The sequence below is a fragment of the Gorilla gorilla genome, chromosome 19, assembly GCF_029281585.2.
Source record: "Gorilla gorilla gorilla isolate KB3781 chromosome 19, NHGRI_mGorGor1-v2.1_pri, whole genome shotgun sequence".
NCBI lineage: Eukaryota > Metazoa > Chordata > Mammalia > Primates > Hominidae > Gorilla > Gorilla gorilla.
The window spans coordinates 80,025,983-80,051,693 of record NC_073243.2 but is presented as its reverse complement, the minus strand read 5'-3'; the positions used below and the strand labels follow the sequence as shown (position 1 = coordinate 80,051,693).

General features: G+C 44.4%; 1 protein-coding gene across 8 annotated transcripts in view; it reads right to left on the bottom strand.

The window, feature by feature from the left end:
- RAI14 (retinoic acid induced 14) overlaps positions 1-25,280 on the bottom strand; it is a 176,214-nt gene extending 150,934 nt beyond the window's left edge. Inside the window, exon 1 of one of the 8 annotated variants that reach the window (XM_004058964.5) lies at positions 25,019-25,280. The gene's annotated coding sequence lies outside the window, so the exon portion shown is untranslated. Of the gene's footprint in view, positions 1-16,042; positions 16,186-20,910; positions 21,844-24,797 lie in introns of those variants that run through there. The other 7 variants (XM_004058963.5, XM_055367693.2, XM_055367686.2 and 4 more) reach the window with 7 other exon arrangements.
- Between the last annotated feature and the right edge of the window lie 431 nt (positions 25,281-25,711).

Sequence of the window (25,711 nt, the reverse complement as noted above, 5' to 3'; positions counted from 1 at the left end):
CAGAATTCTCAGCCAAACCAGAACACTAACTAACATGTGCCCCTAAATAGACTTCAGGACATTTTCTTCCAAGTTAAAAAGGACATCAGACTTAAAATCCATACCGCAGACCAAGTTCTGAACAAGCATAAGAAACTAAAATACACTCCTTCTCTCCTTGTCAGCATCTACCTCTTCTCACTCAAGTGCTTGAGTATTTCTTCAGATAATAATCTCTCTGCAACAAAAATGGAATTTTAACCAAAGCTATATAAACATTCAATTCTCTCAATCCAGCAAAACAAATACATTCTGTCAAAGGTCTCTCCAGACCAACCTTCCCAGTGAAGGTACCTTAACAACACAGCACCTCATGCCATCCAAACTCCTCCCAGTGGGTGGAAGCTGCTTCAATCTCTGCCTCTCAGACAGGGCTATGCTGTGAGTTATGTTGCTGCTTCTGGAAGAACATAAAAATGGGAAGCAGGGCCCAAGGGGTACTGTTCCCTCTTGCCCAATTTACTTTACAGCAGATTTGTACTGTTCTAGAAAGACAGAATTTTAAATACATACAAACACTCAGCTTATATGAGTAGGCCCAGAGGACTCCAAACTGACTGAGGATATGAATAAAGAATAATTTAAAAATCATCTTATAAGTAGGTGTTAAATACTGTAGAAATTCAAAGAGTGAGAATCTTGAAGTGCTAGAAAAAAATCAGATAAGTCTTCCTAAATGGGAGCAGGGTTCTAACTGAACTTAAAGGAAACACGGGATTTGGACAGGTGAAGGAGGAAAGGGCATTTTGTCCATCTCTCTCACAAGATAGGGGACTCCTTTCTTAGACTTTCCAGGTAAGGGTCTGACACCTGTTCAATCTCCCCAAGTGGTCCCACAAGCTATGGTGTGAATGTGTCCTCCAGAAGTTCATGTGCTGGAAACTTAATTGCCAATGTAACAGTATTAAGGGATGAGGACTTTAAGAATGATTGGGTCATGAGGGTTCCACCCTTCTGAACGGATTCATGCTTTATTACGGGAGTGAATTAGTTCTTGCCAGAGCCCGTTATTATAAAAGTGAGCTAGGCTTGCTCTTGTGGTCTCTTTCGCATCCACCTTATGCCACCAGATGTCCCTTGCTAGGGACCAGCACCATGTCCTTGGGCTTCCCAAACTCCAGAACTATGAACCCAATAAACTTCTTTTCTCTGTAAATTACCCAGTCTCTGGTACTCTGTTATAGCAACAGAAAATGGACTAAGACAGTAGGGGTGGTAGGAATCACTGCATAGTTCTCTGCAAAGAAAGATCCTCCCCCTCAAGTCTGACTCCTTTGGACCCTGGGTGTGAGTGAGGGATTCAAGAACCGTGTTATCAGTTTTAAGCCGATTTGAAAATTTACATCTCAGACTACCTACTTACTTTGGAATAGAGTATTTTCATTTTGCCTGTACTTGAGCCCCGGCCATTGGCATATAATCAATAAATGTTTTACAGGTGAACACGCAGAACAAAGATATAGGATAAAGTGCTTGGATAGACTTTAGACCTCATCTCTGACCTCAGCAAGGCTCTCGTGGATCCCAAGTGTACTGAGGAGGGTGAGCTCTCTGACACGGGTTAGCGTCATTGGGATTCTTGTACAAACGCAACATAGTAATTGGGTTTCACCATGTACAAGAGAAAAGCACTAAGGTTTTTAAAAACCCAGCTCATTTGGCCTGTGAAATCTTACCAGGATGCCCCTCCTTTTTCCTTCCCACCTGCCCCCTTCCCTCTCATTACTGCTGTCCTTGTGCAGCATCCCCCCAGTCACGTGCTAAGCCTACCTGAAGATGCTGACCGTTTTCAATAATGCAACGTTAGGGTCAGAGGAGAGCAAGGATCATCAGCTAGTACCCTGGAGGCAAATTCTTAGGACAGAGATTTTCTCAGCCTGATTCTAGAACTATGGGGCAAGCCAGGGATTCCCCCCACAAATCAACAGGCCTGCTGTGTTATTTCATGTGAGACCTTACTCCCCTTCTAGTCAGGGAGCTCCTCAAGACAGAAAACGTCCATCCTAGCAGGGTCAGCGTTTCACCTCTGGCCTCAGCAAGGCTCTCTTCATAGTCAACACTTAGTGAAACTTTGCACTGCCTGAATGAATCAATGATGAATGAATGAATGAGCACTACGGTTACGCTGGAAACACAGACATACCCCAGTCATTTTAGCCCATGGTGCAAATTTTCAAAGGATTCAGCTGAAAACTGGTAACAGGGCTCTTACTCACATCCAGGTCTAAAAGGGTCAGAATGTGTGTGGATTGTGGGAGGGTCTTCCTTTAGAGAGAGCTATGCAATGATTCCTACCACACCTACTCAACCTCATGAGAGGCTTACAGGGCTGAAGAGGTTGGACGGGTGTCTGATCCACACCTGAAAAATCTAAAATGGAGAGAAACTGGCCTATGCTTCAAGGATGGAAATGAAGGAGAGCTTGCTGTTGTGTTGTTATCAGCCTGAATGCTGGAGTTTATTTGTGCATTAATATGTGTTTCCCATGGAGCATGTGTAGGCAACTCACAATAGAGGGAAATAAGTGGTGTTAGATTCTGTGTAATAGGGTAGATTGGAAGGACAAAGAGGGCAGAGGGAAGCGGATTCCCTGGTGGAGAAGCAACAAACTGGAGGCAATCACATGACATTCAACAAGGGAACTGCAGAAGAGGGGTCTGCAGTGATGGTCCAGGAATGGAGTGAGAAGAGGGAGATCTCCAAGGGGCCCCTCTGCTGGTGTGCCAGGGCTGCCACAGCAAAGTACCACAGACTGGGTAGTTTAAACAACACAAAATAAAGCCCAAGATCAAGGTGTCAACAGGGTTGGTTTCCTTCTGAGGCCTTTCTTCGTGGCCTATAGATGGGCGCCTTTGCCCTGTGTTTTCATATGGTCTTCTGTGTGTGTCTGCATCCTAACTGCTTCATCTTATGAGGACACCAGTCACACTGGATTAGAGTCCACTCATATGACCTTATTTTACCTTAATTACCCCTATAAAGGTCCTATCTCCAAATACAGGTACATTCTGAGAAACTGGGGGTTAGGACTTAGAAATGGGGTGGAGGGGCACAGTTCAGTCCATAACATTCCCAGAAATAACCCACCATTAAGAGTAAAACAAACATCTATCAAACTCAGAACATGGCACTATCATGCTGTAGTACCGGTCAAATAAGAATTTTCAGCTGGATGTGGTGGCAGGCACCTGTAATCCCAGCTACTTGGGAGGCTGAGGCAAGAAGATTGCTTAAACCTGGGAAGTGGAGGTTCTGGTGAGCCGAGATCGTGCCACTGCACTCCAGGCAGGGTGACAGAGTGAGACTGTGTCTCAAAAAAAAAAAAACAAAAAACAAAAAACAAAAAACCTTTTTTATCCCTCTAACTTCTTATCTTCCCTTGCCCTACCCCCAGTTTTACCATACAGTGATCCCGAGAGGGATTTCAGACTGTGATAGGAAGATGCAGGAGGCAGGGTAGCAGGGTGAAGTAGGAACAAAGAGAAAAGGGAGAGCTATTTAACTTTAAATCAAATTGCAACTTTTTATTGTTATTAGATTGGTGCAAAAGTAATTGCAGTTTTTGCCATTAAAATAACAAAAACCACGATTACTTTTGCACCAACATTGAGGACTCTAAATTCTGAATTAAGAGTATTTAGCAGTTGAAACTGACTGCAGAACTTTTTTAAAAAATCTAAGAATAATCAGAAAAGTCAGAGGCTGGGTGCAGTGGCTCATGCCTATAATCCCAGCACTTTGGGAGGCCAAGGTGGGAAGATCATTTGAGCCTGAGACCAGCCTGGGCAACACAGTGAGATCCCCATCCCTACAAAAATAAATTAGCTGGGTATGGTGGCGAGCACCTGTAGGCCCAGGTACTTGGGAGACTGAGGCAAGAGGATCACTTGAGCCCAGGAGTTTGAGGCTACAGGGAGCTATGATTGTCACTACACTCCAGCCTGGGAGACACAGTGAGACCCCATTTTAAAAAAAAAGAAACGGCCAGGTGTGGTGGCTCACGCCTGTAATCCCAGCACTTTGGAAGGGCAAGGCGGGTGCAGAAGTTCAAGACCAGCCTGGCCAACATGGCAAAACCTCGTCTCTACTAAAAATACAAAAATGAGCCGGGTGTGGTGGTGCGCACCCATAATCCAAGCTACTGGGGAGGTTGAGGCAAAGAATCACTTGAAGCCAGGAGACGAAGGTTGCTGTGAGCTGAGATCGTGCCACTGCACTCCATCCTGCGTGACAGAGTGAAACTGTGTCTCAAAAAAAAAAAAAAAAAAAATAGAAATGTTGTTTCATCCAGAGACAAGGGATATACTAACCTCACAATTATAACTTTCAGACAGGGGGATACAAAACAAAGCTGCTTTATGATTACTATCTTATAAATCTTATTTATTCAGCAAACCAGATACGTTATGAATGAATAAACAAGTAAACTTTCTTTTATGAATTAACAAAGGTACAGGTTTGTTAAAAGACTGCCCAGATAAAGTTAGCGGGGGAAAGACATAACAATAATGTCATCTTGGCAATGAATCCTTTCTAAAATACTTCAAAATCTCAGATTTTTTTCCAAGAAAATAAATGAGCACATTCTTTTTAAACCATAAATGTCATTTAGATACTGTATCATAATGATCACATAGTAAAACTCTTTTGAGACCATTCATCTCCTATATTCACAACTTGCCTTTATCCAGGAGATGACATTTCTCTTGGAAACCAAATATATCATTCTTCTTTGAGAATAAAACCTGCCATCAACCAGGATTGATCTTAGTCTATGAATCAGCCAGAGCCAGCGGCACTGACTGACACAAAATTGGCTGTAGTTCTGGCAGCACTACTTTCTGGTCTGTCAAATCCACGACTCACATGCTCCAATAAGCCTACCAAAGAAAAGTCCCAAGGTTACCTCCTGCCCTAACTCCATTCAATTTAAAAAGCATGGCTTAATCAAAACAAGCTACCTCTGGAATATAAAAATCACTCTAGGACTAAGAAACTCCATGCAATTATCCCTTAAATCGAGGTTATTTTTAAGATGATCTCTAAAATGCTTGTCCTGTTCCATGTTACTTATCTTTTGATGTTCATTACAATACCACCTTCTAAACACACCACCGTGTTCACCTCTGAAGAGAAAAACCACCTCACAGAGTGCCCAGCAACTGACCCCAAGTGACTGTGTATGGGTAAGCCCCTTCACATCTTCCTCCAAAGTCCATTCCTTAAGTTTCACCTATCTTGTAACCCAAAAGAGCCCATCAAGTTTAAACATAGAGATGCAATCCTCAAACATTATTGGTGAAAATGTAAAATGGTATAGTCATTGTGAAATGCAGTGTGACAATTTCTTACAAAGTTAAATGTACATTTACCACATGACTCAGCAATGCTATTCCCACCTACGAGAGAAATGAAAACATATGTCCACACAAAGACTGAATATTTATAGAAGTAGCATTTGTAATTGTGGAAAAAGTAAAACAACAGAAATGTTTGTCAACTAGGTAAATAATCTGTGGCAATTCCATATAATGGAATACTACCCAGCAATAAAAAGGAATAGCACGCTGATCCATAGTGAAGCATGGATGAAGCTCAAACACATTTTGTTAAGTGAAAGTCAGACAGAAAAGACCACACATTATATGATTCCATTCCTTTTTTTTTTCTTTTTTTTAAGAGACAGAGTCTTTCTCTATTGCCCAGGCTGGAGTGTAGTGGCACCATCATAGCTCTCTGCAGCCTCAAACTCCTGGGCTCAAGTGATCCTCCCACCTCAGCCTCCTGAGTAGCTGGGACTACAGGTGTGCATCACCACACCCAACTAATTTTTGTATTTCTTGTAGAAACAGAGTCTCTGTGTTGCCCAGGCTGGTCTTGCACTGCCGGCCTCAAACGTTCCTCCGGACTGTGCCTCCCAAAGTGCTGGGATTACAGGCATGAGCCACCACGCCTGGCCAGGATTCTATTTCTAAGACACGTCCAGAAAAGGTAAATTTATAAAGACAAAAAGTAGATTGGTGGTTGTCCAGGGCTGGGAACGCTAACAGGAAGTAATTGCAAATGCCATAAAGGATCTTTCTGGGGTGAGGGAAATGTTCTAAAACTAGATGGTGGTGATGACAGTAAAATTCTGTTAATTTACTAAAAGTTGTTGAATTGTATACTAAAATTAGTGAATTTTACAGAAAGTAAGTTCTAACTCAGTGAAGTTGTTCTTAAAAAGATCCAATGGCCTGGGCACAGGAGGCTCACGCCTATAATCCCAGCACTTTGGGAGGCAGGGGTGGGTGGATCACAAGGTCAAGAGATGGAGACCATCCTGGCCAACATGGTGAAACCCCATCTCTACTAAAAATACAAAAATTAGCTGGGTGTGGTGGTGCATGCCTGTAGTCCCAGCTACTTGGGAAGCTGAGGCAGGAGAATCACTTGAACCCAGGAGGTGGAGGTTGCAGTGAGCTGAGATCACGCCACTGGACTCAGGCCTGGTGACAAAGCGAGACTCAGTCTCAAAAAAAAAAAAAAAAAAATCCAATGAAGTCTGAGCATGGTGGCTCACGCCTGTAATCCCAGCACTTTGGAAGCCCGAGGTGGGCGGGTCACCTGAAGTCAGGAGTTCAAGACCAGCCTGGTCAACATGGCGAAACCCCGTCTCTACTAAAAAATACAAAAATTAGCCAGGCATGGTAGCGGATGCCTGTAATCCTAGCTACTACTCAGGAGGCTGAAGCAGGAGAATCGCTTGAATCTGGGAGGCGGAGGTTGCAGTGAGGTGAGATCGCACCACTGCACTCCAGCCTGGGCAACAGAAGGAGATTCTGCCTCAAAAAAAAAAAAGATCCGATTCAAAAAGCAAAAGGGAGACCCATATACAAAGGAATTGGTTATGAAAAATATCTTTAGGGTGAGTAAGAGAACAGGTTCTATTCATGGTTATATTTAATCCCTGTTGTTAACCTAGAAAGAATGAATTGCCAGAAGTTGGCTTACTACATATTCATTGGTTCTTTGACTCAGTTTTGAAATAGGGAAATTTGGACTCTCACATTCTGGAATGTTGGAGACGTCATTTACAATGATCGCAGTGGTGTCACTTGGCTTGTGAATCTCTTTCCTTACCCAGGCATCCAGTGTCTTAATACTTTTCAGAATAAGGAATATATAAATATGTTAATGACATAGATTCTGTGAACTCTGATGCCCTAGAAGGGAGTGGAAGGAAAGTCCAGAAATTATTTCTGCTGTCCCAACTATCATATTTGGACATTACTCAAACACTGTGTATTCAAAAAAAGGATTTTTTTTTCGTCTGCAGTCCAACAGAGAGGGGGTGCTGGCTCACATGAAGGCAGGCCTCCCATTTCCTTGAGCAGAACGCTGTGGCCTGGTACTCCAGTAGTGGATCCATAAGTGGTCTGATCAACAGGGCACAGCCTTCCCTCCTACCCTCCCCACCCACTCCAACCAGGTCATTCTGGTAATAGCTACTCCCCTAGAGGTGGAAATGTCTCCTCATCAGGGCTATTCAGAGACTCTGGGGTTTTTAGAGTTGGGGGAGGGGAGGTAGACCTTCCTCTCTGGGTGAGAATTGGGAAACCAGGAGCCTGGTAGCTGCCCAAGACCCAGTTCTAGCTGGTTTGAGAGAGGGAACAGAGGCAGGGGTGGGAATGGGGTTGAGGGGTGCTGATTCCAGGGATCCCTGAGGCCCTGCTATAGCCACACCCTTTTGGCACAGGATGTGGGGTCACATAAGGCAAGGCACGCCCCTTCTAGCCTAAGCTATTTCAAGTTGGGTCTCTGACACTTGCCCTCGGGCACCAAAGTATTTGTCAGTACTCTTAGGTTGCAAGTGACAGAGACCCAACTCAGATGCCACAGTAAAAGAGGTGCCTAGATCTTCAACAGCACAATTGCAGGTTGCATTTCGGTCTGCTCAGCCCATTCCTGAAGTCAGCAGCTAAATTTACTTCACGAAGCTACAGAAGTGAAATATATAATAGGATGACCTATAATGTCCCCTTTGAATCTGCAGGTTAAGGAGGGCATGTTTATCATTCACTTGTTTGGCTATCCACTGCTTGTGGATCTGTCCTGCCCCATTGCCCTCACACAGCCTCACCTCATAAGTCCTCCATTCATTACCCTCCTCTAACATCAGTGCAGTCACTAAAGGAGACCTTGCTGGCAATTCAAGTGTGAGTCTTCTGGGCTATTTCCATTCTGAAAGTAAGTACTGCTCTTTGGGTCTCCTATAGAAACCAGGCCAACAATGAAAACAATCACAATTAACTATAAGTGAATAGCATTAAATGATTTTTAAACCCTCGAGAAATAAAAAGCCACTGTAACAGCTGGGTCTAAGAGGAAATGGTGCTTGGGGTCTGGAGATAGCATTGGACCCTATCTTCTCTGCTCTCCTGGGACTTGACTCCACAGAACTGAGGGAGTACAAAGGAGGGAAACAAGGAAGCTTGTTTCCCTTGAGTACAGGCTAAGGAGGAATAGGAAAAACAAAACCTTCAGGATAGGCAGAAACAATGTGAGAAGGACAGACGGTGGGGAAGTTGCCCTGGGGTATGGGGTGAGAAGGGGTGCTGGGGCTCAGCTGGACCAGTAGACCTCAATGCCTAATGATGAATAGCAGTTAATCCTTGAATAGTGGTGAAGGTATGATATGAAAACACACTGTCACCCTAATTTATTCTAAACAAGACACCTGGAAGAGATACCACCTAACCAAGGCATCACTCCCCAGGGGCCATGCCAGCCTGGATTTGCCACACTACAAATAGAAAAGCCCTTCAGATATTTTTCTATCACAGAACACTGCAGGCTGTTCTATGCCTGGGCTATGGGGGCAGCTAGATCCTCCTGCCTGATAAAGACAAACTCCTGTTAACTAAATTTGAAACCCTAGACTTTCAATTTTCAACCACTTTCTGTGTGCAGGCATAAAAAGCAAACAGCACTAACATGAAGGATGGGGAATGCTTCCATTAACCAGTAAAGACTGAATATGCTCCCCCACACACCCCACACATATCCACAAACCTACATACCTTGCATCTAATGCAAGAGTTTTACACGGTAATAGCATTAAGGCTACTCAAGAACTTACAATTTATGAGAAAAGATAAGAAGCCTCTAATTTCTTACTCATGTCATATGCACTGAATCTTAACTAGAAGCCAAGTATACAGGTGATACAGAAATATGGACCATAGGACCCCAGCCTACAAAATCATTCCGTTTTTTTTTAAATAAAAAGTCCACATGGGTTAATGCACTTGCACAAAAGTAGAGATATGGATTTGTAAACCCAAACTCAAATGTCCATTATCCCATGTATAATTAGTTTGTGATGAAGCTATTGTAATTATCTACAGAAATGCTTAAAGCTAAGGGCAAAATCCTAGTTAACTGGGTAAGAAGGAGCTTAATCAAATATGCATTTATTGAGGACATTCTAGATGTCAGGTGGAGCAGGGTTACAGGACCTATAATATGTCTTCTTTATAAGAATAATATGTCTTTATAAGAAGACATATTATTTAGACCAGTACTGTCCAATACTATAGCCACATGTGGCATCTGTGCATTTGAAATATGACTAGTGCAAATTGAGATGCACTGTAAATGGGTTTTATACAATGGATTTCAAAGACTAGTAAAAAAGAATGTCAACTCCATCATTAGTAAGTTTTATATGGATTACATATTGGAAATAATATTTTGGATACACTAGATAAAATTATTAAAATTAATTTCATTTTTAAAAAACTTTTTATTGTGGCCACTAGATAATTTACTATGATTTATGTGGCCTGTATTAGTGGTTTGCTTGCATTTTTATTAGACAGTAATGATTAAGATTTTTCCCTTCAAGCACATAGAATCTTATTATTAATACTAACAAAGCAGATGTAAAATTAAGCAGAAAATGTATACGCTCTCAGCTTTAACATTCACTTAACTATCATAAGATCACAAAACAAATCTAACAAATACTGGAGGTTAATAATTAAACAATGATTGAAAGTAGTAATTTAAAAGATTCACTCTGCCACACGTAGAAGGGATAATTAGCCCACAATTTTATTTCACTCAAAGGCTGATGGACTCCTAGTGTGTGCAAACTCAACTATTATCCTGCTGCCGAGAAGACGATGTCAGCTATGAAAGGGCTAGTTTACCACTCAGGGACTCTCCTGTATTCTCACCCCCTTTACCTGGTGCCAAAAGACCATCCTCAATTAGGGCTGACAAGGTGCACCCATGGGGCTACGTTTATCCTCCTTATTGTTCTTAAGAAGCTATAGCTTTTACTTGCTGTACAGCATCTAACAAAGTAAGACTGTGTTAGCTTATCCTAGCCCCAAGTTTTCTGTAGTGGAGGCTGAAAACCAAAAAAACAAAAACAAAAAATTATTACCCTGTTATATACTATTCAGAAAACATGTCTGAAAATTTTCCAAAAACATCAATAGGGAATTAACTATACCATTGCTTCATGCTAAGAGCTACCATTTTCAGTTTAACCAAGATGTTACTACTGTGTCTAGATTATGGTTGAAGCAACACAAGTTCTCTGGTGAGACTGAGAACCTTGTTAATGCAATCTGGAATAAGATAAGACTGGGGACTAATAAAAGAACTACATCTTTACATCGTTCACATTACACAATGACATAATAATAGAAAGGTAAATAGGGAGAATGCTAATACAGAGAAACAGTTACAAATTGAACAGAAGATGCAAGGCAGATGTGTTAACAATAACATATGGGGCAACCTCTCTTTATTGCTATAGATTATAATGGCAGGAATACTCATGTTGGCCAATATATCAGCAGTTCCTTAAAGGCAGGGTGATAAAGAGCATGATGACATTAGCAATGATAATAACAGCCACGATAGCTATCCTTTAAAGATTACTTTGCAAAATTTTATTTTTTTAATTATTTTATTATGTCATCTCATTTAATGCCCACAAGCACTTCAGAATTAAATTCTACTGTTATTATTCTCAGCTTCCAGACTAGGAAATTGCAGCAGAGAAAGTTTATTTAGCCAAAGGGGCATAGCTTATAAATAGAGGAGGCTAGATTAAACTAAGGTTCAAGTTCCAAGCCCAATACATGACACTGGGCTGCACGTGAGACAACACCAGTAATTTTTAAAAGTCTGGCCAACTGACCAATCTTTTTAGTACTTAATAGAAAAAATTCAGTTGCCTTCAAAGACGGAACGAGTCCTCAGAATTACTGCTGGCACATAGAGGTCCCTCTAGGAAATATGAATGGACCAATTTGCAAAAGGCATTCCATTCCTTCTGGCTGTTTGTCCTCACACACCCCTGCCTCACTGGAATGGAGTAGCATCTTTATTTCTTTGTTCTCACATGTAGAGCATATGCTTAAGGAATAACTTTATTAAATTCACGGAGTCAACAAATCCTCTTCCATATAGCTTTGCTAAAGATACAAAGTCAATAACAGAGAAAATATAAAGAGAATTATAGACAAGTGAAGTGGCTATTTTTACGTTCGCCTGGGCTGACAGCAGACTGAGATGGAGGTTTCCATGTCTTGGCAACAATTTGGAAAAGCAGAACGTTTAGATACTTATGTACTTCTCTAACATTAGGACATTTCTGTTCCTTAAGAAATTATTCCATCCTGCACAACTCTCTCTAACCTATAAAAAAGAAAATACTGCAATTCTTCAGGACAATCTAAACACTGATATTATACAAATGGAATCCTGAAAAACATCACCCAGTGAGACAAGAATGGGGCAGAGGTGCACAGTGCTATTGTTCGGGAAGCCACACACAAAAGCGCCCACAGCCGGCGGCCTGCCACCCGAGCCTGTAGCACTTATCACCAGGACAGGGTGAGCCGCTCCTTGTTTCTTTTGCCACAGTGGATATAAACACCTACTTTCAATTTATTTGGTCAAAGAGGCATAGAATCAAATACCCTTTGTTGTAGGGACTATGCACTTAAAAATAATCAGGGGTTGTTTTAAAGAAGAGACAGAAAGAAAGCCTGTTGCCAAACAAGGCACAAACAGTAACAAAGCCATCAACAGATTGGCCGGGAGACAGGCTTGAGATAGGTATCACTTGGAGGAAATCAGCGCATCGTGTGCCTGTCTCATTAGGCTTTTAGAGACTGTAGAAGAAAAGCAGTTGCAAAAGGAAACAAATAGCACACCCAACACTGTGAAAAGTTGTATAGCACAGAAAGAACCTAATTACTGGCTGGGTGTGGTGGCTCACGCCTGTAATCCCAGCACTTTGGGAGGCCAAGGCGGGAGGATCACGAGGTCAGGAGATCAAGACCGTCCTGGCCAACATAGTGAAACCCCGTCTCTACTGAAAATACAAAAATTAGCTGGGTGTGGTGGCACACGCCTGTAGTCCCAGCTACTCAGGAGGCTGAAGCAGGAGAATCGCTTGAACCTGAGAGGCGGAGGTTGCAGTGAGCCGAGATGATGCCATTGCACTCTGGCCTGGGGACAGAGCAAGACTCTATCTCAAGAAAAAAAAAGAACCTAATTACCTAGGAATTTATCAAGATTGCTGAGTGGCTGTATACATCATGAAGTTAGTGGCAGACATGAGTGTTTCCTCAAAAAACACACTCCAAGAAAATCTTGGATGGTAAGTATATGGATATTGATGACAGTTTCCATGCCTATATTTTAAATAGTTTTTTTCCCAATTTAAAAAACCTCATAAGAAATGTGAAATGTTTTTCTCAAAAGAGAAAAATGATATCAACTCCAAAGAAAATCTAAGAAATTTTTTTATTTCTTTAAACAAAGACCCAAGAAGGTTGTGAGAGCATTTGAATCTAATTGCACCCATGATAAATAGAAACTGGGTCTGAAGTGGGCCTGTGCTTGGAGACAGAAAGATGAAATACTCAGCACCTTGCCTGGTGCTATGGCCTCCTAACATGTTAAATAAAGGACACTGAAGAACCCTTCGTGGGGCCCACCTTTTTTTTTTTTTTTTTTTTTTTTTGAGACAGTCTCGCTCTGTTGCCCAGGCTGGAGTGCAATGGCGTGGTCTCGGCTCAGTGCAACCTCCGCCTCCCGGGTTCAAGCAATTCTCATGCCTCAGCCTCCCGAGAATCTGGGATCACAGGCGTGCACCACCATGCCCAGCTAATTTTTGTATTTTTAGTGGAGATGGGGTTTCACCATGTTGGCCAGGCTCGTCTTGAACTCCTGACCTCAAGTGATCCACCCGCCTCAGCCTCCCAAAGTGCTGGGATTATACGCGTGAGTCCACCCCTGTCTTGGCTGTCTTTCGTAAAGAAGAAAGAAAATGCAGCCGGTTGTCCATGAGCCTCCTGGCTCACAAGTCCCCACATCCTCTGGGTGACTGAGAAGAGGCCACTGTGTATGCCTCTCCTGTCTCGGCAACAGAAGTAATTCCTTTCATTTTTGAAAAAGGATCAATCACCAATATGTCAGCTTTCATGGGAGGAGATGTTCAAATTACTTGAGCATTCTTGTCAGATTAAGAGCCTCAGCACGGAATCTGTGAACTCACCAACAAAGCCTGACAAACATTTGTTACACGGTTCTCACAGCCAAGGGCCTGGGTCCTGCACCTTTTCTGACCTTCGTGCTGCTGCTCAATGCCATTGGCCTCCCCTGGAACTCCCAATTTTTACCCTCTTCTTCGAGGTGAATTGTCCAAGTCTATACAAGTCTTCTGCACTTAAGACTTAGGAGTCTTTCCTCAAAAATCAAAAGTAGCCCAAGGAAATTCTGGATGGTAAATATATCGTTATTGGCTATAATTTCCATGCCTATGTTTTAAATAGTTTTTTTCCAATGCAAAATAATAATAATAATAAAAAAGGCTCAGGCAGGGCGTGGTGGCTCATACCTGTAATCCCAGCACTTTTGGGAAGCCACAGCAGGCAGATTGCTTGAGCTCAGGAGTTTGAGACCAGCCCGGGTAACATGACGAAACCCTGTCTCTACAAAAATACAAAAATTCACCAGGAGTGGTGGTACACACCTGTACTGCCAGCTCCAGGGAGGCTAAGGTGGGAGGACTGCTTGAGCCCAGGAGGTCAAGGCTGTGGTGAGCTAAGATTGCACCACTGCACTCCAGCCTAAGGGACAGAGCGAGATCCTGTCTCAGAAAAAAAGAGAAACGTGAACATTTTCTCAAAATAGAAAAATGATATCAATTCCAAATAACAATTATAATTAGCTACATACAGGAGTCTCAAGGTCACTGTTGACCTGTGAGAGAAACAGAAAAGTATAATGTGTAGAAGTGCAGCGCTGAGCAGCCAGTACCAGGGTCTCATCCATCTCTGCCTCTCATTAACTGTCCCTTTCCAAGGGGCCATTTCTCTAGGCCTCAGCCTCATCTGTGAAAATAATTCCCTCCCACCACCACCACCCCATTCCCACCACTAACAGTCGCCTTGTACTGCGGCAGATTGCGACCATATCTAACCTGGCTAAAACTCTTAAGTCCCCGAGGGTAGGGCTTGTCATTCATCCAGAGATCTTCTAATACCCAATTATCCCATCAACACATACTGGTAATGGGAAACCTGACAATGACTACGGCCAGCCCTGACCTTATTCGAGGACAGTCCAGCAGCAAAGTGCCTATGGCAGAGAAGGTGCTCAAGTCAATTACAATGACCCATCTGAAGAGCTTCTGTCAGGTCAGGCAGGCAGCCTGTTACAGGCAGGTCCGCAGCCCTTTTTGCTTGGTTTTTGACTGAAATGGCTTGAGGACGTCACCCAAGGTGAACGCTGATATTAGCAGTTCTGAGTACAGCTGACGTGGCAGTCCCTTCCCTCATGCACAATACTTCCCACAGAAGCATGTTTTCCTCCAGAAGAGCAGGCTTCCAGCTGACGGTCAGTTCCCCAACTAAAAGTGTGGCCCTGTCTTCTTCAGGTCCCCATCAAGACAGCCACATCAGGCTGGGGGGCCAAGAAGAAAAAGGCAAAGTGAAGAGCCAGTTGGGGATATTTCCCCCACTGGGCTGAGCAGCCAAAGGCCTACCTGTGAGCCTAGAAGTACTGTCAGGAGGTGCCTGGGACACCTACTGTGAGCCTAGGAGTACTGTCGGGGGGCCGGGACATCTGTGAGCCTAGGAGTACTGTCATGGGGGGGGCGGGAGGGTGGGGCAGGACATCTGTGAGCCTAGGAGTACTGTCACAGGCCGGGAGGATGGGGGCGGGACATCTGTGAGCCTAGGAGTACTGTCAGGGGGCCGGGACATCTGTGAGCCTAGGAGTACTGTCGGGGGGCCGGGACATCTGTGAGCCTAGGAGTACTGTCAGGGGGCCGGGACATCTGTGAGCCTAGGAGTACTGTCAGGGGTTGCCTGGGACACCTACTGTGAGCCTAGGAGTATTGTCAAGTGGGGCGCGGGACATCTCCTGTGAGACTACAAGAATTGTCAGGTGGGGCCTGGGACATCTCCGTTCCCTCCTGTTAACAGCAAAACTGGGAAACTGCTGCCACCAAAAGCTGAAGACAGAACAGACCCAACTCCTTGGGGTGAGAAACTTAAGACTCATCCTTAGAATTCATCAGGTCTCTGTGAAATAGTCATATTACAAAACCACCTTTTCATTGCATATAAATTGCATTTTATTACATCCAATAGAAATAGATCCTAAAAATGGTCAATAGTATGTTGATTGGTTGACATAGCAACCGATGACTAGTTTTCAAATTGAGAGTATAAAACCCACAATTATTACTTTTCACTCATGTATGATAGGTTATCGAACTGTGGGTGGCAGGGGGGTGGGGAATAGTGGCACATGATAGAAAAATAGAGCCCTTGTACTTGTATTCTCAAACTTTGAGAGGTGGTCATTGTGGGTTCTTAACCTGGGTATTCCAAAGAGGTTTATAAATGGCCTTAGGGAAAGGAGTTCCATGAAACTCATGAGACTGATAAAAATTATGAATTTATAGCATCATTGTACATACATCAGTTTCTCCAAGGAAGAATGGTCCAAAACCCCCATCAGATTTGCAAGTGTCCATCTATGCCTCACAAATATTTAAGAATCACTGCTGGATGGTTTTCTCTGGTTTGCAACTGGATTCCTCTTAGAGAAAAAGAAAAAAAAAAGAAAGAAAAAAAATGGAAAACACTTTACTCTGTGCTGCCCTAGTGCAAAAGGAGGCTTCTCTGGCCTTTTATTCTCCACCAGTTAACACTGCCTGTTTTCTGAGTGTCTATCACTTCAGCCAGCAAAAGGAACTGGACAGACTTAGTGAAAGTGAAAAGAGGTAGATGCTGCTTGTTAGTTTTAGAGTTATTATCTCTTTGAAAAGAACAGCTAAATTAAGCAAACTGATTGCAAAAACGTGGAACCAACCCAAATACCAAACAATCAATGAGTGGATAAAGAAACTGTGGTATATATATGTATATATATATGATGGATACTACTTAGCCATAAAAAGGGGTGAACTAATAGCATTCACAGTGACCTGGATGAGATTGGAGATTATTATTCTAAGTGAAGTAACTCAGGAATGGAAAGCCAAACATCGTACATTCCCACTCATAAGTAGGAGCTAAGCTATGAGGATGCAAAGGCATAAGAATGACAAAATGGACTTTGGGGACTCAGGAGGAAAGGGTGGGAAGGGAGTGAGGGATAAAAGATTACAAACAGGATGTAGCGTATACTGCTCAGGTGATGGGTACACCAAAATCTCACAAATCACCACTAAAGAACCTACTCATGTAACCAAACACCCAGTTCCCCAATAACCCATGGAAATAAAAAATTTAATAAATAAATTAATTAAGCAAACTGAACTTATCTGGATCATAAGAAAACAGAATATCTTATCGATAACAATACCTAAAATGAATATGAAAAATTAAGTTGAGCTTTAAAAGGTAATATAATAAATAAGTGTAAGGGAAACTGGTTCCTTGATAATAAGCTTTGGTGTTCACTAAATGTCAATTTTTTTCTTTCCTTTTTTTTTTTTTTTTTGAGACAGTGTGTCGCTGTCACCCAGGCTGGAGTGCAGTGGTGTGATCTTGGCTCACTGCAATATAAATATACTTTTTTTTTTTTAAAGTAGATATGGGGTTTTGCCATGTTGCCCAGACTGGTTTTGAACTCCTGAGCTCAAGTGGTCTGCCCTCCTCGGCCTCTCAAAGGGCTTGGATTACAGGTGGCAGCTCTGTGCCTGGCCTAAATGTCAATTTAAGAAAATAAATAAATAAATAAGGAAAGAAAAAAACAGTCATGTATTTCCTTCCACTGTACAGTAAGCTTCTTGGACTACAACCACCTTTTCTCACAACTAGATTCTGTTTATTTAGAAGCAGGGATTAGCAAATCATGAAGAACTTCCCAAAGGTGTCCCCTTGCCCTGGTGTGACATATGGTCATGGAATTATACGGCAAGACTAATTTCCAGTGAATGCCATTCACTACAGAAGGGACTGGCCTAGATCGCAAGTAAGGTTAGATGAGGTGACACTGATCACAAAAACCCAGCTGGTGAATCAATCAAGACACAATGCACAAACTTCCGCAAAGAGTGGATAAGGAGGAAAAGTGTTTCTTTCACATCTTCTGAACTTCGACTTCGCACTTTGTTGCTGATTTCTGCCTTTCGATTATTGTTTAATTCTCCTCTAGACTAGGACAACTCTGTATCTGATGACCGCCATGAGGGGCTTAATGACCTCTGAGGCAGGAGTAGTTGAGAGATGTTAATCTCCTACTGTGTGGCAGATACTCTACTGGACACATAGAATATAAAATTGAAGAACAAGGCATGCTTCCTTCAGTTAAACAGAAGAATGTACTGCTTTGTTTTTAAACACATGGTTAAGTCAGTAAAGTTACTTTTTATTTGTATTTATTTATTTTTTTAGACAGGATCTCACTCTGTTGCCCATGCTGGAGTGTAGTGGTAAGATTTTGGCTCACTGCAGCCCTCGATCTCATGGGTTGAGGTGATCCTCCCACCTCAGCCTCCTGAGTAGCTGGGACTACGGAATGCACCACCATGCCCAACTAATTTTTGTATTTTTTTAGAGACAAAGTTTCGCCATGTTTCCCAAGCTGGTCTCTAACTCCTGGGCTTAAGCGATCTTCCTGCCTCAGCTTCTCAAAGTACTAGAATTACAGGTGTGAACCACTATGCCTGGCCAAAAGTTACTTTTTAAAATACTGATTAGATTTGCTGATATCTCTCAGTGGGCCTGATGTCAAAGACGAGGCTAATTTTTTTGTTCGTTGTAGATGGCTGGAGCTAGAAAATTGACATTTGATGAACAATTTTTATCTTTTGTTGAACCACCTGTACTTTTCAGCTCATGACTAACTACAAAGGGAAGAAATATCTTTAAACTGGGCATGGTGGCTCACACCTGTAATCCCAGCACTTTGGGAGGCCAAGGCAGGCGGATCACTTGAGGTCGGGAGTTCGAGACCAGCCTGGCCAGCCATGGCCAACATGAAACCCCGTCTCTACTAAAAATACAAAAATCAGCCAGGCATGGTGGCATGTACCTGCAGTCCCAGCTACTCAGGAGGCTGAGGCAGGAGAATTGATTGAACTTGAGAGGCGGAGGTTGCAGTGAGCCGAGATCACCCTATTGCACTCCCGCGTGGGCAACAGAGTGAGACTCTGTGTCAAAAAAAAAAAAAAGGAATCTGTTTAAATTGTGCAACATTTTAATAATAATCATATAATTCTATGTTTATGGTTTTCAGCTTAAAGTTTAACCCTATCTGGATCCATAATATACTGATTTCTTTCAATATCATTTTATTACAGAGGATACAATAAGAAATGTAAATGGTGTACTTCAGTATTCTAGTAATGTTTTAAAGGATATCATCAGTATCGTATACCTAATATAGTTCACTGGGAAAAAAATCTAGACTCCTTTTCCCTATCACCATATAAAATACATCCAAGAGGCCTCTGATATATTTAGCTTTGTTTTGTCAACTCCTATACTCATCAGGCAAGGTAGAGAAAATTCAGTTGGCGTCTAGTGAAACAATGCATTAGTGCTATAATGGTGAATGTTTTTTGTGCCATGAATTAAGGACTGTACGATGTGGCAATTCTTAGAGTATATCTAGGTACCTTTCTACATATTAGTTGCTCCAACATCTTCAGATTAAGGTTCTCATTTTCCTTCCATCATGAAAAATACATCCCTCCTCCCCCTCCAAAAAAATCCTCATAGATAAAAGCACAAAGCCAGGGCAATGATGATGTACACTCTGCAACAATCCAACAAAATACACTGTTTGTTCTTAGAAACGCAGTGTGGACCGGGGGCAGTGGCTCATGCCTGTAATCCCAGCACTTCAGGAGGCTGAAGCAGGAGGACCTTCTGAGCCCAGGAGTTCAAGACCAGCCTGGGAAACATAAGGAGACCTTGTCTTTGTAAAAAGTAAAAGAAAAACTAGGCAGGTGTGTTGGCACGCGCCTGTAGACACAACTATTCGAGAAGCTGAGGTGGGAGGATCACTTGAGCCCAGGAGTTCCAGAACAGAGCAAGACCCCATCTCAAGAAAAAAGAAAGAAATGCAGTGTGCTTCATGTTGCTTGGGATGGCTGCTGGCCTGTTAGTGCAGATGTCGTGTGGAATATAGTCAGCATCTATTGGTTATGCATCTTCCACATTCATCACATTGGAAACCAGGTTATCACAAAAGGAAAGGTGGGTGTGCTTCCAAGCACTGGGTTACTTATGTTTTCCTCTAAATTCAGGATTAGGCAAAATGTTGGGAGAAAAAAAGTCTGAAGACATTAAGTGGCTTATAGGATAAATCACATAGATTTAAAAGGAGTGGTTTCCCTAGAAGACATAAGTTTTCTTACCCTGAAGGAATCTTAAATATGAGATATGGTGCACATACCAGCACCATTTAGGATATCCATGAGATATGGTGCACTTACCAGCACCATTTAGGATATCCAGTAAGTGTTAAAGGCGAAATTCCACAGAGAAAAAATAACAACAAAAAGCATATCCATTTGTTCATCAAACATCTGTTTACCTGCTAGGGGTCAACATTGTTCTAGACACCATGAATACAACAGTAAACAAGAGTGGCAAACCCCGTGCCTTTGTAGAGCTCATAATCTAGTACAGAATACTGATATAAATTATGGATTGAGTATCCCTAAACCAGGAATCTGAATCTGAAATGCTCCAAAGTCCGAAACTCTTTGAGCACCTACACGACAGCAAAGGAAAGACCCACTGGAGCACTTCAAATTTTTGGATCAGGAATGTTCAACCATGTAATACAAATACTCCAAAAATTTTAAAAATATCCAAAATCTGAAACACTTCTGGTCCCAAGCATTCTGGAATAAAGAATACTCAACCTATACATGGCAAGCCAGAAGTTGGTAAGTGCCTTGGAGGTAAATAAAGCAGGGACGAGGTTGCAGGCTGGACTGGAAGGAGGTGTCTGAGCATAACACCTGAAGGGTTGACACAGCCATGTAGACGTCTAAGAGAAGTGCTTTCCAGGCAGTGGGAAGAGCACATGCAAAGGCTCTGAGGCAAGACGCCTGGTGATCCTTTTGTAGAATTCACGAGCATGATGATTGCATGTGTAACATGTGTCTGACATGCACTTAGGGAAAAAAAAAAAAAAAAAAAAAGAATGTGCCCAGCAATTTGAAGGAATGAGGACGCCAATGTGTTTAAATGCCTTAAACTCCTTTCAGCCTGAGGGGTTACCATTAGGGGAAAAATGCGTCACTAACACAGCAACATTTTCACAGACTCTTAGAACAGGAATGTGCCTTTGTAAATGCTTACTCCTACCCCTTAATCTTACCAAAGAAATGAGGAAGAGGAGGTTGGGTGAGTAATCCAAGGTCACACGGCCAGTGAGTAGCTGAGAAAAGGTTTCTGCACAGGAATCCCAAACAGCACCACGGATTTGTCTCATGCTTCAATTTTACAATGAAGAACCACTTTTTCTTTTTCTTTCTCTCTTTGAGTTGGAGTTTCACTCTTGTTGCCCAGGCTGGAGTACAATGGCTGGCGGGATCTCGGCTCACTGCAACCTCCACCTCCCAGGTTCAAGCGATTCATCTGCCTTAGCCTCCCAAGTAGCTGGGATTACAGGCATGCGCCACCACGCCTGGGTAATTTTGTATTTTTAGTAGAGACGGGGCTTCTCCATGTTGGTCAGGCTGGTCTCGAACTCCTGATCTCAGGTGATCCACCTGCCTTGGCCTCCCAAAGTACTGGGAGCTGAGAGACAGGGTCTCACTCTGTCGCCCAGGCTGCAATGCAGTGGTGTAATCTAGGCTCACTGCAGCCTTGACATCCAGGACTCAAGCAATCCTCCCACCTCAGCCTCCTGAGTAGCTAGGACCACAGGCACACCACCACACCCAGCTAATTTTTGTATTTTTTGTAGAGACGAGGTTTTACCATGTTTCCCAGGCTAGTTTTGAACTCCTGAGTTCAAGCAGTCCTCCTGCCTTGGCCTCCCAAGGTGCTGGGATTACAGGCGTGCAACACCACACCAGTCCCACTTTTCTTAATTAAAACAAAAAAAGAAAAAAGAAAAAAAAATCCAGCCAACTATGTAATCTTCTTAGAATTTAATCAGTTTCACTTTTTTAGTCAACAGATAGCCAAGACCATACAAGCACCCTAAATATTTGTTGAAGAATGAATAATAAATGCAATATTACCTAAACTTCATTACCCAGCAACTAACTGAATAAGTGTGTAACAGAAAAATGTGTGCACAAGAAAACATCTCAGGATGTTTATTGTACAAACTGTTATAGTAAAAAGAAATAAAAATAAAAATGAAAATGGAAATACAGTGTCACTCAGCAGAAAAAGTGTAACAGCAAAAAACTAGGCCAGGCACAGTGGCTCATGCACTGTGGAAGGCTGAGGTAGAAGGCTCACTTGAGGCTGAGAGTTCAAGGCCAGCCTGAGCAACATAGTAAGACTCTGTCTCTACAAAAATGAAAAAAATTAGCCAGGCATGGTGGCATGTGCCTGTGGTCCCAGCCACTTTGGAGGATGAGGCAGGAGGACTGCTTGAGCCCAGGAGATTAAGGCTGTAGTGAACAGTGATCACGATACTGCACTCCAGCCTGGGTGACAGAGCGAGACCCCAGCTCAAACAAAAAAACAGTGAAAAACCAGAAACCCTAAATATACTATACTTTTTTCATACACTGGGATTCTCTGTAACAGCTAAAGTGAATAAAGATCTATTAACACATGTATCTCAAAAACATAGTAAGTTAAAAATGAAAGCTATACATAGGTAGAATTATGCCATTTATGTAAAATGTTAAACACAAACTCACATGTATTTTTTGTGGATACAGTGTAGTTCCAAACATGCTTGGGAACTGTGTGCGCTAACTTCACATTAGAGGTTACCTGAGGATGGAGGCAAAGGAGTAGGAATAGATCAAATATTTAAGTTATAGTTTATTTTTCCAGGGGGGGAGAGGTATGGATCAAATATGAAAATATTAGCAACTATTAAACCTAGGAAGTAGAAGACAAAGTGGCTTACTATACTCTGTTTTTATGAATGTTAGAAATATTTCATACTTATTTATTTATTTATTTATTTGAGACAGAGTCTTGCTCTGTCGCCAGGTTGGAGTGCAGTGGCGCAATCCCAGCTCACTGCAACCTCCACCTCCCGGGTTCAAGCGATTCTCCTGCCTCAGCCTCTCAAGTGCTGGGATTACAGGTGCGTGCCACCACGCCCAGCTAATTTTTATTTTTTGTATTTTTAGTAGAGACGGGGTTTCACTGTGTTGGCCAGGATGGTCTCGATCTCCTGACCTCGTGATCCGCCTGCCTCGGCCTCCCAAAGTGCTGGGATTACAGGCATAAGCACCATGCCTGGCCCTTATTTTTATTTTTAAAGGATGAAAAAAAAAGGAAAGAAGGAAGGGAGGGAGGGGGTGGAGGAAGGAGAGGCAAAAGTTGTCCACTGCATTCTATTAATTCCAAGGCCCAGTTGTTCTTAACCTCCAAACCTGCTTCTTCACTTTTAAAGCCTAGGTGATAGTACGTGTACCTGCCTAGAACATGCTTTGAAAACTAGCAGACTGGAGAGAGAATTTCACTGTCAGGTTCACTACTGGTGGGCGGGACACTACATCATTCCCCCACGGAATCCCTAGGGGGCTCAGCATCCTTTCTGTCTCTTCAATTCAGATAACAGTAATAAGATTTTCCAGCAGGGTTATAATCACACCACCACCACCACCACCTCCAAAAAGCCATAAAACAATAAATTCATTACTGAAGCATCTCAGTGAATGGAGATGAAAACTGTGCAACAGCCCAGCACGGGATAGCTCTCCCAATCTCTGTTAGACAAGCACTGGCTAAAATATAAGAACTGGATCAATCTCCTCACATAAAATCAACTGTCTTACAAACCCAAGGGGGAAAAAAAATCACACTTGTTAGGCATCATTAAGAAAAGATTATCAGATTATATCCATCAGTAATAAAACTCCGAGCCACAGGGTGAACAGGGACCTGCAGGCTGGGGACAGAGCAGCCAAAATCCAGCCTCCCTGTGATTCCCGACCTCTTCTCCAACTCTGTGCAAAGCCCGAGGAGGTGAGACTCTCTTCGCTAAGGCGAGCTTCGGCTATGTCCTAGTGATGGACAGTTCCTCTCTGCCAGGCCCCTGCAGCCTTGAGACCACATTCCCCAGAGATCAGGCAACGTTTCCCCATCCCAGGCAGCTGGGCATTCTCCTCTCCCGGAAGGAAGACGGAATCTCACCCCGATCATGCGTGAGCTGCGGCGAAGAGAAGCCGCTGGTCCCGAGGCGAGGGGCCTCGAGTCCGCAGATTCCCCTCAACATTTCTGGGCGTAAAGTTGGGCTTAGCTGGGCTCCTGGCAAATAAAGAGGAGCCTGGAAAGACAGCCATGCTCAGGCCCCCGTGAGGCCACTTCGGACCCCTCCACGCTGTGCTGGGCTGCATCTGCCTTAATTCCCCGTCTGTTGCTTCTCCAGGCTCTGAGCCCCCTCCACAAAAGGGGGATGCGAAACTCAAAGGAGTTAGGATGTCAACCCTGCAAACCGCAGAAACTAAACCGAGGACACCAACCTGCCCAAGAAGGCAGCGAAGGTGGTTGAGGACGACACCCCACCCCCCCACCCCCCACCAGGCAGGGGTCGCGGGAGATGGCGGGCGCCTTTCTGGTGGCTCCACGTCCTCCTTACTCCCGAAGTCCCGGCGGCCCCGAGTCTGCCCCAACTCCAGCATCCGTTCTCCCCGAGCTGCGGCGGGGAAAACAAGGTAGGGGGCAGGGGCAGGCCCAGAGGGGCCTCGCCCCCGCCCTTGGGCCGGCCGAGGGGCTCCCTGTAGTCAGAGGAGGAACAATAGCGGACCCTGCGTCCTGGGAGCCACCCGGAGTCTCCCGCTCGCACCTCCCTCCCCACCTCCTCCAAGTTCAGCCGGGAGGCGGACTGGGCTCAGCAGCACCGACACGGGGGCAGCGAGGCGCCGCGCGGGGCGAAGCAGGTGGGACCCGGCGCAGACTCCAGGGTGCACCTCCGGGTCTGCTCATTCATTCCCACCCGCGCTCCCTCCGCCGCGGGCCCTGCCCCGCGCCCCGCCCCAGCCGGCCTGCGAGTCGCGGAGGACCCGGGAAGAACCCTTCTCCTAACTTGGCGGGGTCCTCCCGCTCTACCCTCATCTCCACCTTCCTCTTCTTCCTCTTGTACCCAGCTCTGCTCTCCGCAGACAGTGGGCTGCCGGCGGTGGACCAGGGAGAGGTGGCGGGACTCCGGCTGCAGCCCGCTCAGCCGCTCCGCCCGGGCGCCGTCCTCATCGCCTCCCGCGCCCGAGCTCCAGACACAAAGGCGGGGACACGAGCCCGGGACCCCGCGCCGGGAGCCTCCCAACTCCGTGCCGCGCACTCACCCCATCGAGGCGGCGGCGGCGCTCCCCGGACCCAGCTGGCTGCTCCACCCCGCCCGCCGCTTCCCCAGGAAAACGCGGCCGCCGGGCTCGCTTCCTGCTCGGCTTCCTGCGCCGCAGTCCCTCCTCCTCCCCCGCTGCGGGGGTCAGTGGGCGCCGAGCTCCCGGGCTAGGCCGGCGGGGCGGGGGCAGTGGCAGCACCACCACGTGGCCGCCGGGCGCCGGCCCCCGCCGACCTGGATCCAGTGGGAGCGGGAAGGGAGGCGCTAACCATTCCCCTCCCATTCCACCCCGCGCGGCCCCAAATTCCGCGAGTCAGGTGACCCGGCCCCGAGCTCTGGCCGGGACCTGCGGGGGGCGCTCCCCGCCCTCCAGCCCCCGGCGCATCCCCCCGGGCCCGCGCGTCCCAGCTGTTCGTGGCTTGCTTTTAGTCTCCAGGGATCGTGGGACCCTTCTCCGCGGATCTGTTTCATCCTCTTAACCTGAAGTTAGTGGAAGCCCCCCAAGCTCTGACCCCTGGGTTTAGGACGGATGAGATCCCAGATACTGCTTATTTCTGATTAACTTCCAAAGTCGTTTGTGGTAGTGGCGAGTGTTTCAAAGTCACGGATCCAAGCCCCTTCTGACCAGAATCTAAAAGGTTGTTTTCCAAAATCATTGAACAGAAAGTAAAGTAGAATGTGCTCACGTTCTCCG